At 47.0% G+C, this 13411-nt stretch overlaps 1 pseudogene; it reads left to right on the top strand.

Annotated features, from left to right (window-relative positions):
• The first annotated feature begins 2912 nt into the window (after positions 1-2912).
• Positions 2913-3484, top strand: LOC131758030 (NF-kappa-B inhibitor-interacting Ras-like protein 1; annotated as a pseudogene).
• The last annotated feature ends 9927 nt before the right edge of the window (positions 3485-13411 follow it).

The following is a 13411-nucleotide window of genomic DNA, read 5'->3' as shown; positions in this document are numbered from 1 at the left end:
TCCTGGATCAGGGCTCAAACCCGTGTCCCCTGCATTGGCGGCAGATTCTTAACCACTGCACCACCAGGGAAGTCCCTCTAAGTCTCTTGACGTCTGTCAATGTTTCACATCACTGTTTCACATCAGTGTTTCACCCAAGGACGCAGAGAATGTCTCCTTCTCTCCAAAGAGCACGTTGGATGACGAACTAAGAATCCTGACCTTTATTCATAAACATGGAGGGCTTTTAGACAAAGGAGCGCTGTGGTCCCCAAGTCAGTATCAAACATCCCTTCACAGCACCAGAGAGAGGAGAGGATGCACTACATCAGGGCTGACGAAAGTTTTCTCTAAAGGGCCAGATGGTTTTCAGCTTTGTTAGCCATACAATCTGTGGCTACCACTCAACTCTACCACTGGAGCGTGAGAGCTGCCTGAGATGTGTACACTGATGCGTGTGACTGTGTTACAAGAAATAAATAAAGCTTTATTTACAAAGACAGGCAGTGGGCCAGATTTGGCCCATGGGTCATAGTTTGCTGCCCCTGTTCTAGAGTGTTCACGTAAGCTCATGAAGTCTCTGACTTAACGCTCAGTGCAGAAGCAGCCTGGAACGTCCCTCGGAACAGTTCTTAGCAGGAATGCTTTACTAAGAACTTACCCCAGACAATGTAAGTGCTGCTCACAGAGCACCCTCACCCACGTGTAATGAGAGCTTTGAGGAAGGATGGGTGGCGGGTGGCGAATGAGTACGTGAGTGAATGGATGACTATCCATCAGTGAAGAACAGCCGAGGACACAGGGCAGGAGGAACTGGGGGGCATGCAAAGGCTGTTCCATGAAGACGACACTTCCTCTTCCTCTACCTCTGTCTCGAGGAGTAACACCGTCAAACCCCCTGCTGCTCCAGCAGGATAAGAGCTAGCTAACCTGTCATCCTCCTCCTCCTGGAGCCCCACATCCAGGTGATCCCATCTCAGAGGATGTCTCTACCGGGGTTCTCTGCATCCCCACTGGCATTCTCCCAAGCCAGGTTCTTGTCCTGTCCCACCTGGACGTCAGCCTGGCTTCTGGTCTCCAGCCTCCTGTCCGATTCTCTATAGTATCCCCTGGGGTAATCTTTCCTGAAGGCAAACAGCATCCTCAGTTCTCTGCTCAAAAGCCTTCAATGGCTCTCAGCTGTTTCTAGATTAAGTCTCCACTTAGAGGAAGAAGGAAGAAAATAAGGCAAGAAGGAGGAAGAGGAGGAAGGGAGGGAGGGAGGGAGGGAGGACAAGCGTTCAGGAGAGCCTGTCCTGGGGCAGCACTGGGCCAGCAGCATCCCTGAATTGTCTCACTCTCCCCTCACCCCTCATGCCTGCCCCCATGACACAGGAAGCCCTCACGGTCCTGCCCGGACTCTGCCTCTGCACCCGCCTCTCCCAGCCAGGCATGCCCTTCACCTGACCTTTTTTTTTTTTTTTTTTTAACATCTTTATTGGAGTACAGTTGCTTTACAATGGTGTGTTAGTTTCTGCTTTATAACAAAGTGAATCAGCTATACATATACCTATATCCCCATATCTCCTCCCTCTTGTGTCTCCCTCCCACCTGCCCTATCCCACCCCTCTAGGTGGTCACAAAGCACCAAGCTGATCTCCCTGTGCTATGCGGCTGCTGACCACTATTTTATGTTTGGTAGCGTATATATGTCCATGCCACTCTCTCACTTTGTCTCAGCTTCTCCTTCCCCCTCCCCGTGTCCCTGTGCTCTCTTCACCTGATAGATTCCTACTCACTGTTTTAGGATTTGCCTCCAATCCAGATTTTCCAACGTAGCCTTCAGGGACAGCTTCAGGCAAGTTCCGTTTCCCCCTGGAGTCAAGAATGTTCCATTCGCATGCCTGGGGCCAGGCCCAGAGTGGGCACCTAGCCCACAGAGTGTAATAGATCAATGCAATCAGCTTCCATTTTGGAGAACTGATATTGATCAGGATTTAATGGTAATTACTTGTTTGTTTCCTTGACTCTTCAAAATTAATCCTTGAGTAAGCCCATCAGTACCTAATGCCAAGTGAAGAGACTGAAAGAGAAACAGCACCTCACCATGCCATTTAGTAACCTGATCTCCAGGTTTCCTGCTCACTTCCCAAGAGAGAAAAGCGACCTTTGAATACCTCTCTGTGCAAGTGCTTTCAGTGTTGTCTCATTTACCCCTATGACACAGCAGCACTGTCATTCCTATGTTATGGGTGAGCGACCTGACTCAGAGAAGTCAAGTAACTTGTCTTAGGTCACACAGCCAGGAATTGGACTGATTGCCCTCAATCTTTCCCCACACCAGGCTGCTCCCAGATCCAAGAGAAACTAAAATGCCGTTGTGGTGTTCTCTCTCCATCAATGTGGTAACACTACAGAGCCACGCTCCCCTCTGAATTTTATAGGAGCAGGGGACAGGGGAGGTCTCCTAAACCAGCCGCTGCCTGTTGGCTTTCTGGCCTTTTAGAGGGTCTTGTGTTGGAAGAATCTGGAGAGGAAGAACATGATCTCCAGCATCAGAAACCCTGAGATGGATTGGTTTGGAGTGTCCTGAAAGCATTGTAAGCAAGAGTCTTCTTGATGTACAGTATCTGGTAGCTGCTGATCTAGCCACAGACAAATCTCAGTTCAGTATGGCCTTTGCAGCGGCTAAATAGATTTCAGGTTGTCCTACCTTTGTGGCTCGAGTGGAAGGGAGCTGAAGTCCCTCCTCGAAGACAGGGCTTAGGAGTGAAACCCTGACTTCATGGCATCATGGACCCAGGTTTTCGAGACAGACCCCTTGTGTGCTATAGCATTGAAGCACCACCGATGATGATGATCTCTCCCTTTGGGGGTTGGGGGTGTCAGCCCCTCAGATCCTCTGCTTCTCACCGTGACTGTTAGTTGTTGGCTTTCCAACATCCTAAGAGAAGATGGGAAAGGTCTGTAAGGTGGTGGTTTGTGGCTTGTTATCTGTGGGGAAAATGGCAATTTTGGAGTAGCTCCTTTATGGGAATCATGCTGTTGGAATGGAGGACTGTGAAACAATGGACGATGTGTATATGGCTTCAGTGGAAACAGACTGGAGAGTCAAGGAACAGTTACATCTTTAGGACACCAGGGGCCTACAGGAAGGTGTGGAGCTGCCCAAGCATTATTTTTCATTTGCCGATGGCTTCGTTTTTGCGTACCGTGTGAATACCTTGGAATCCTTTCAAGTGGAGCTTCTGAAGAAAGACATTGATCAGTTCAAAGACAAAAAAGAGGTGGCAATTGTTGTGTTAGGAAACAAAACTGACCTTTCTGAGCAGACAAGCGGACGCCCAAGTGGCACAGCAGTGGGCCAGGAGCAAGAAGGTGCATCTGTGGGAGGTGACGGTCAGACCACAAGACCCTGACTGAGCCCTTAACCCTGCTAGCCAGCAAACTCTCCCAGCCCCAGAACAAAGCGAGCTTCCCTCTGCCAGGGAGGAGAAGCAAAGGCAACTACAGCTCTGAGAACTAAACCCTAGGGTGCACAACTGTCCCTTGAATAGTGACTGCCTCAAGGTGTCTGTGAACTCATGTAAAACAGGCCATTTCTATCTGGCTTTGGTCCTTAGGAAACCCCTAGGGAAGTAATTTAATGCACTTTTAGTTATAATTCAGTTACTATTGCCTGACATGAAGTAATATGTTTGCATTCTCCTTGTTTCAAACTTGTCCCTGAAATTAGCACCTTTGTTATCTATATTATGTTGCATTTGTCAAGAGAACAAAATAAAGTTTGAGTGGTATGCACATGTAAAGAAAAAAAAAAGCACCAAGGCAAAAATCAACAAACCTACTCCTTCCAGCCCTGGTATTAGGTGACATGCCGACCAGGGCTTTTATTAGAATTGAAAATCAGACTGTTCCAAATACAGGCCTTCTCTTTTCTTGGCTCCCAAGGAAGCCAAAAAGGAGAAAGAGAGACCCAGCCGATGCGGGCTGATGGGAAAGGGGGGCAGCCCAGAGGACTGTAGAGTTTTCAGATGTATGAATAACTTGAATAAAAATCGATAGCAACATGCCATTTCTTCTATGCCAAGAACAGAGTCCTCCCTTTATAAATATCCTCAGGAGAGCCACTGTGATGGATAGATGCTGGGGTTTGTAAAGATGGATCCATTTTACTCAGTGGGGGCCAAGGCGCTTGATAAATAAACCGACGATTATAAACCATACCTTAAAAAGTCTGGAAGGAAGTACAGGAAAACATTCACAGTAGTTTCCAGGAATGTGCTAGTTTTGTTTCCTTCTCCTGTTCTTTTTTTTTTTTTTAATTTTTGTAATCATGAAAATATGTTAAAGTGAAAATTAAACTTTATTTTAAAATAAGTGTTACTTGCAGCTTTTGAGTTGCCTCCCAATGTGATGCAAAGCAGCCTATACAATTTGCCAGACAATCCTCTGGAAACCATAAAGTAGTCTCATTTGATGTCACATGTTCCGATCCTCTCTGCTAATATGTAATTTGAAGTACTTTTATTTAATTAAATACTTTTCCATACTAAAATAATCAAATCAACTTATTTTGAAAATAGATACACCTTTTTATAAGATAGTTATCTCAAAAGACAAACTCAGCTCAGCCTTTGGGCAGGAGTATCACAGAGTCCTGGTGGGGAGGTTTGAATGAAGAAAGCTCAGGGTCAGCACTGTGGCATGCTTTCACATTTCAGTAATTATTAACACATCCCGTGTCGCTGGCTCCCAGAATGGTATTTACTTTACGGCTCAGAAGACTTGAGCTCATGGCTTCCATATCATTTGCATTTTGACCTACGTCAAATAGGGAAATGTTGATATCTCAGAATCTTCCAGTTCAAAGTGGTTCCACCCTGAACCTGCCTCGTGACCTCCATCTGAATTGCCTGTCAGCCCAGCACAAGCAAGTGACCCATCCAGGGTAGGGAGCAGTAACTGCCATGATTTTTTTCTTTTAACCATATGTTTTCATGCATCCTATTATTTAATTTTCAGAGCAACATGGTGAGCTATTAAGTTCAGGATTTATGCTTTTATGAGTTGAATTGTGTCCACCCAGAAAGATATGTTGAAGTCCTAAGCCCTGGTCACCTATGAATGTGACCTTAATTGAAAATAAATTCTTTGCGTACATAATCAGGTTAAGATAAGGTCATTAAGTGGTCCTAAACCAAGATGGCAGGTGTCCTTATGAGAAGAGACAGACACACACAGGGAGAAGGCTTTGACAACAGAGATGGAGATAAAAGTGATGCAGCTGCAAGCCAATGGGTGCCAAGGATCTATAGCCACCACCAGCAGCTGAAGAGGCAAGGAAGGATTCTACCCAGAGTCTCTATCCATAGTGAGTGTGGGCCTGCCGACAGCTTGATCTCAGACTCTAGCCTCCAGAACCGTGAGAGAATAAATTTCTGTTGTTTGTGGTGCTTTGTTACAGCAGCTCTGGGATACCATCCAATCCCCTTTCAGCTTGTTCTATCTATGATGATCATGGTCCACTGATCACTTCATGTCTTCTCCAGTCCACCAGACCTTCCCTTCTTCACAGTCTCCTCATCTAAGTCAGATTCCAGATTTTAACTTAATAGCACAATGATATTCTAAACTTTTCCTTCCTTCTTCACAGTTTTGGGCCAGCATGGTCACTGGATTCCAACACAAGGCGCCATATGCAAATGGGGGGTCATGCTGCCGGCATCCCAGTCCACAAAGTGTTTTTCAAGCGTCCTTTGTTTTCCTGAGTCCTCTCACCACCCCATCTACTCCTCACCCCCAGGAGCTGGCTGTGCTGGATGCATTGATGTCCCACCTGTAGCCCCTTCCTTAACCTGTATGCCCAGCCCCCAGCTGCTGTCAATGTTGCTGATAAAATCCCACCACTGCTCCCTTCTCTGAAGAACTTTCCTCAGCCAGCAGGAGCACTCTGTTTGTTGGCTGCCAACCGCAGACCCGCCGATGACTGTCTGATACAGGGGTACAAACAGCAGTTCCCCTTGCCTTAAGGTAGAACAGCAGGTAGACATACTCATTTAATCCCCCAAAGATTCTGTGGCCATTTAGTCAAGTAACCATACCCTGAGGGGAAATAACAATAGACATTTCAAGGGCTGTTTGATACGGGGTCAAGGTTGATGCCGATATCCAAGGACCCAAAGCATCACCATGCCACCCCCCTCCCCGCCGTTGGCAAAGGCCATACAAGAATCAGGTAGTCACTATTTACAATAGCCAGGATATGCAAGCAACCTAAATGCCCATCGACAGACAAATGGATAAAGGAGATGTGGTACATATATACAATGGAATATTACTCAACCATAAAAAGGAACGAAATTGAGTCATTTGTAGAGATGTGGATGGATCTAGAGACTGTCCTACAGAGTGAAGTGAGTCAGAAAGAGAAAAACAAATATCATTGATTAACACATATATGTGGAACCTAGAAAAATGGTACAGATGAACCAGTTTTCAGGGCAGAAATTGAGACACAGATGTAGAGAACAAATGTATGGACACCAAGGGGGGAAAGTGGCCGGGGTGGTGGTGGTGGGATGAATTGGGAGAGTGGGATTGACATATATACACTAACATGTATAACATGGATAACTACTGAGAACTTCCTGTAGAAAAAAATACATAAAATAAAATTCAAAAAATGGCTTCCCTGGTGGCGCAGTGGTTGAGAGTCCGCCTGCCGATGCAGGGGACACGGGTTCGTGCCCCGGTCCGGGAAGATCCCACATGCCGCGGAGTGGCTGGGCCCGTGAGCCATGGCTGCTGAGCCTGCGCATCCAGAGCCTGCAATGGGAGAGGCCGCAACAGTGAGAGCCTGGTGTACTGCAAAAAAAAAAAAAAATTCAAAAAAAAGAATCATATAGTCAATATAGTTCTGGCCCAGGTATGCTGCACGGTGGGTGCAGTGAATCAACAGACCCACCATGGTAATTTCCTTGGCCCTGAATATTTTTAGGAGAGACACACTGAACCACTGGACAAAATCTAACGTTGGTTTCTTGACCTGTAAAGTGACAGTTATTACATAAGAAAGGCCAACTGGTAGGCCTAGAACTTTCACCCCCTGACAAGACAGCAAATGAGAAACAATATTGCATCCAGGGGGAATGACAGAAGGGAGTGCCACCCTCCGTGTCTTGAAACATCCAGGAGAGGTGGTCCCTGTCATGTCCCCTACACAAACTGTATGGGTCGCAGCAGAACTTGGAACCTTAGAAACGTAAAAAAACGGTAGCTCCAATCGCAGTTTTGCCCGACGTGGCATCACATCAGGTTAATGCAGCCTTGGGTATGCTGAGTGCAGCTATCAATGGGAAACAGGAGCCCCAGGGAGGACAGGCAGGGCAGATCGCCTCATCAGCCCATCTGGTTCATGTCTGACAATCATTCATTAAAGACGTCTCCCCGAAGCAGTCCACCAGTCCAACTGTCCTCCCACGATGTTTCACAATCACTCCTTTTCCTGTTTTTTTTTTTTTTTTTCTTTCGGTGGTGGGGCAAGGCAGGAACACAGAGAAACAAAGAAATAAAATGTTAGAGCCTTCCCCTCTTTTATCTGGCATTATTTTCTTTCGATTTCAAATTTCGACATTTCATTTAAAAATTCATTTTGATCTTCTTGGAATCAAGTTAAAAAAGAGTGTGGCTTTATTACAAAAAGACTGAAACCCATGTGGGAGACTTTGCCAAGTGACATCATCTGCTTTCCTGCCTGTTTTTGGAAAAAAGAAATAAGGAAACTGAGGCGAGGAAGTCGGTTTCATTGTGTGTGGTCATAAGGGAAGATTTGGTCCAACCCCAACTGGACTCAGACCCCTGCATCCCTGGGTCCACAGAGGGAGGGGAGATCCAGCTACTCACCTGAGCTCATGTCATCGAGTCCCCAGCCAGCCTGCAGGGCACCACTGAGATCCCCATCTAAGCAAGGGGAGCTTGACCAATCCACCAGGGTCACATGACGAGGACAGAGATGAGGTGAGGTTGGAACTCAGATCTGTCCAGTAACACAGCCTAGGGGTCTCCCCTGAGCCTTTCCTTCCTGCAATCCAAGCATCCAGATCCTCATGTTTACTTTGCCTGTGAGGCTCCTGGATGGATTCCCAGGCACACATCAGTCGACTGAGCTCACTTTGTCCTCTTGCTGGGGGCCTGAATCTCAATCCACCCTCCTGTTCTTTTCCCTTAAAATGCAGTCACCCCCCCCCCAGCATCCACTCCCTCGGGGCTCCTCTGGCTACCCCAAAGGGCCCATGCATCAATCATAGCATCCCAGGTTCACCCACTCCTGCATGAGGGCAAGAGGTCCCTCACATGAGAGGTCCCTCGTGTTCTGGGGCATTTAGCACTGATCCCTAGAGGGAATAGATGTACAATTCAATGATTATGAAACTTTAATGACTAACTTATTGATTATTTTGCAGATATTATGCCTCACAACAACCTTAGGAGGGGAATGCTATTTTTACTCACATTTTATAATGAGAGAACTGAGGCCAAGAATGGTTGAATGATCCATCCAAAATGCAGTTATCAGGGAGCCAAACCAGTCTAGCAGCCCCGGGTCACTGCACAGCCTCCCAGACAAAGTTCAGGTGGCTAGAAGTATGGCGCCCAGATTCAGGCAGCCTGGGTTTATAGCCCAGCTGTGTGACCTTGGGCAAGTTACTGAACCTCTCTGGTTTTGTAAAGTAGAGATGATAAACATCCTACCTGCTTCACGGGGTTGCCATGAGGATGCACTGACACAGACATGTAAAGTCCTTAGAACAGAGCCTGGCCCGTGGGCTTAATATATGTTAGTCGTTATTTTTCTTTCAAGAATTTTTGTTACTTGAAGCATCATAGGAGGTTGGGTAAGAATCTTAACTGATGTCAGAATTCTAGGAGGTCAAAGTGACTCCTTCACCCTAACTTCCAGCAGACCTCTTTTTCTACAATGCCTATGTTTTCTCTTGCTTTTATCTAGAAAGGAAGAAGGAAAGAATACAAGATGGGAGGAACAGCAATAATGATGGGAAAGAAGGATTTTCAGTTCCACCTCTTATTTCTTGTCATGAAGGGGGTGGTCTAGTGGACAAATATACTGATTTAGGGGTCTGACAGAACTGGAATTTGAACCTCAGTATGACCTTGACCAGGTTACTTAATCTCACAACCTTCAGTCCATTCATCTGTAAAACGGGGAAAATAGTACCAGTTTCCCTGGACTGATGGGAAATTAATGACATATATAAAGCATTACCCAAGGGATGGAGACCCAGATGGCCTTCAGCTCTGCCAGCACAGCAGCCAGGGTTCTCATATGTGTCCTCTCACGGACCTGCATGAGTTTGTCCTAGATAATGAGTGTACTTAATTTGAGAAAGTTTGCACCAGAAGTTTCCCCCGGCCACATCCCCACCTCCAGTGGGATTGGTCCCCAGGCCTGCATCCCCACCAACATGGGGCATCACCTGCTGAAACGTCTTTGCCACAAGAGCCGGGACAACTCTACCCCAAACACCTAGAGCTGTGCTTCACGCACGAGAGACTCCACTTGGTGAGTGAATCACCAGCTCTCTGGATGCAGCCCGTCTAACAGGCATGTTGGTTTCATGGGCGAGCCTCTGGGAATCAGTGTCACTGGAATCTCTCCAAAGACTTGCTCAGGCTTCCCATTATATCCTTTACTATAGCTCCATTGACTTCTTGGTGATTTTCAGAAGTCCCTTTGCATCCTAGATTTCATCCCATGTCAGTTTCAGACATTACAAATACTTTCTTCCGATCTGTCATTCATGAATTTGCCCTGCATGTCCTTTCATTCAAAAGACATCCTCCATTTTGACGTAACCAAATTTATCAGATCACTGAATGAATTTCAGCTCTTCTGAGTGAGTTTCAGCTTTTCAGGTTGCCTCTCATCAGAGAAGCCCTCGGAATGGAACAAAACATTCCACATGTGGTCTGAGAGAATCTGTGGACTGATTCTAAAATCTAAATGCATGGACTTCCCTGGTGATCCAGCAGTTAAGAATCCACCTTCCAGACCTCCCTAGTGGCCCAGTGGTTAAGAATCCGCCTGCCAATGCAGGGGACACGTGTTTGATCCCTGGTCTGGGAAGATCTCACATGCTGCGGAGCAGCTAAGCCTGTGCACCACAACTACTGAGCCTGCGCTCTAGAGCCCTCAAGCCACAACTACTGAGCCCGCATGCCACAACTACTGAAGGCCTTGCACCTAGAGCCTGTGCTCCATGACAAGAGAAGCCACTGCAATGAGAAGCCGGCACACCACAAGAAGATTAGCCCCTGCGCGCTGCAACTAGATAAAGCCTGCACGCTTTAGCCTGCACCAAGACCCAATGTAGCCAGAAGTAAATAAATTGATTAATTTAAAAAAAAAAAAAAAGAAAAAGAAAGAATCCACCTTCCAATGCAGGGGACACAGGTTCCCTGGTCGGGGAACTAAGATCCCACATGCCTGGGAGCAACTAAGCCCGTGTGCCACAACTAGAGAGAAGCCTATGTGCCGCAATGAAAGATGCCGCGTGCCGCAACTAAGACCTGACACAGACAAAAATAATAAATAAATAAATAAATAAATAAATATAAAATCTAAATGCAAAACCACTTTGCCACTGATTCTCGTTATACACTGACTTGTTAGTTTCCATCCACAATTTCAGACCGTTGGGATGGTGTTGAAATTGGATCCTAAAACTGCATGGCATTGCGCCATCCCCAAAACAATTAAAAATCATACATGCTGTGTTTGGATGAACATTTTTGATAGGTCTTGGTAATGATAGGCAAATTCCATTCTGTATCTTGTAGAAATTGTACAGTGCATCATGATGAATCCCTTACGTGCTCTGTGACCCTGAGCTAGTAATTCAGCTACTGTAGGCTCCTCTCTAGTGTGGCAAAAATAGCAGCACCTCAGTCATCAGGCTGCTGTGAGGGGCAAATGAGTTGATACCTGGAAAGCTGTTAGAATAGTGCCTTCCATGGTAAAACTTGGTGTAAGCGTTTGCTATGATTGTTAGTGTTAAAGTGGCATTACCTCTACCTTTTAAGAGATATTAAAATGGAGTCTCAAGCAGTTTAAATAACTTGTCCCAATCGCACTGCTGGTGACAGCAGAGTCAGGGCTGTGTGCTCGTCCCTCGGACCCCACGGCTTGCACCACGTCCGTGATGAGACGTCCAGGTGAGCTGAAATCTGCTTGTCTAGCTGTCCTTCACTGGGCTTGGTCTTTGGCATCTAAGGGCATAGAGAATCAAGGCAACCTCTGATCCCCACAACAGGCATTCAAGTGTTTGAAGAGAGCACTATGAACCCCTGACCCAAAGGACCTCTTCACCCAGCTAACTCGACCCTGCCTTTAAGGAGGCCTTGTGGCCAAAAAAGAAGTCATTAGTTTTTCTCACCACAGACCCATTCTCCTTCCAGCCTCACCATCAATCACAGCCAGTGGTGCATACAGACCCACAGTGGCTCAGGCCAAAAGTCTAACCCTCCTTGATCCCTTGTTATCGCTCTCACTTGACACCTGATTTATCCTACGGGCTCTATTGTGAAAACGGACCCCACAGCTGCCCGTTTCCATCACTCCACCCCCGGCCGGCCATCGCCACCTCTAGTCCGCATCCCTGCAGTATCTCCCCAGCAGGTCTCTGGTGCCTCACCCTTCCTCCCCTGCAATCCAGTTGCACTTAACAATAAGACGGATCACTGTAAATGTCAATCAGAGCATGCTGTTACTCTTCCTAAAAGCCTCCTGTGGTTTCCCGTTCTCCTTAGAATTAAACCCAGACATCTACAGCGTTCCAGTGATGTGACCTCTGCCACTGTCATCACCCTCATCTTCCTCTGCTCTTCCCATTTCTGCCTTGCTCCAGCAGCACCGCTGGCTTCTCGATTCCTTGAACATGCCTCAGGGCTTTTGCATCTGCTTTCCCCTCTGCCTGAAACCTGGCCCCAGATTGGAGCTTCCTCCTCAACACTCAGGTCTTCAGATGTTACCTTTTCAGAGAAGCTTTCCGCGACATGCCAGTGGAAACTGTGGTACTATGCTCATAATTCTCCATCCCTGGGCCACACGATGTCTTCTTCATCACTTATTGCTACTGGTATGTATTACTACTTTTTAAATATCTGTCTTCCTCTGTAGGACGTACACTGCCTATGAGAAAAGAGAACACCTCTGATTTATCCCAGTTTTACTTAGCCAAGTACCAAGCCCAGCCTAGCAACTTGTGCGACGCACCATAATTCTCTCTCCACCAGTGATATCCACTTGTGAATCTCGGGAATCTGTGACTATGTTAGGTCACATGGCGCAGGGGATTTAAGGTTGCCGATGGAATTAAGGTTGCTAATAAACTGACCTTAAAATAAGAAGAATATCTTGGGTTATCTGGGTGGTCCCGATGTAACCACAAAGGTCCTTAAAAGTGGAAAAGGGAAGCAGAAGAGAGTCAGAGAGATGTGACACGAGATGGACTCGACCCACCATTGCTGGCTTTGAAGATGAGGAAGGGGCCATGAGCCAAGGAGTGCAGGCAGCATCAAGATGCCGTAAAAGGCAAGGAATGGATTCTCCCCTAAAGTCTCCAGAAAGGCACTCAGCCCTGCCGACACCCTGATTTTAGCCCCAAGACACCGGTGTCCGACTTCTGACCTCCAGAACTGTAAGATAATGAGTTGGTGTTGGGCTTCCCTGGTGGCGCAGTTGTTGAGAGTCCGCCTGCCGATTCAGGGGACGCGGGTTCGTGCCCTGGTCCGGGAAGATCCCACATGCCGTGAAGCGGCTGGGCCCGTGAGCCATGGCCGCTGAGCCTGCGCGTCCGGAGCCACAGCAGTGAGAGGCCCGCGAACCGCAAAAAAAAAAAAAAAAAAAAAAAAAAAAAAAAAAGCGTTGGGCTTCCCTGGTGGCACAGTGGTTAAGAATCTGCCTGCCAACGCAGGGGACACTGGTTTGAGCCCTGGTCCAGGAAGATCCCACATGCCGCGGAGAAACTAAGCCCGTGCGCCGCAACTACTAAGCCTGCGCTCTGGAGCCTGCAAGCGTCAACTATGGAAGCCCGCGTGCCTAGAGCCCGTGCCCCTCAACAAGGGAAGCCACCTCAATGAGAAGCCCGTGCATCGCAGCAAAGAGTAGCCCCTGCTCACTGCAACTAGAGAAAAACCCGCATGCAGCAACAAAGACCCAACACAGCCAACAATAAATAAAAATAAATAAATAAATTTTAAAAAGGTAAGTTTGTGTTTAAGCCACTGAGTTCATGGTAATTTGTTACAGCAGCCACAGGAAATATAGAACTCATAGCTGTTTGCTGAATGAGTTAATGAAGAAATGAATAAGTGAACAGTATCAGAAGTCCCTCTACTGAGGGGTCCCTGTAATTTCTCTGGGTCTGTTTCA

Source organism: Kogia breviceps, chromosome 6 (assembly GCF_026419965.1).
Source record: "Kogia breviceps isolate mKogBre1 chromosome 6, mKogBre1 haplotype 1, whole genome shotgun sequence".
NCBI classification, from domain to species: Eukaryota; Metazoa; Chordata; class Mammalia; order Artiodactyla; family Physeteridae; genus Kogia; species Kogia breviceps.
The sequence above is the reverse complement of the archived record's forward strand: the minus strand, read 5'-3'. Positions and strand labels throughout refer to the sequence as shown.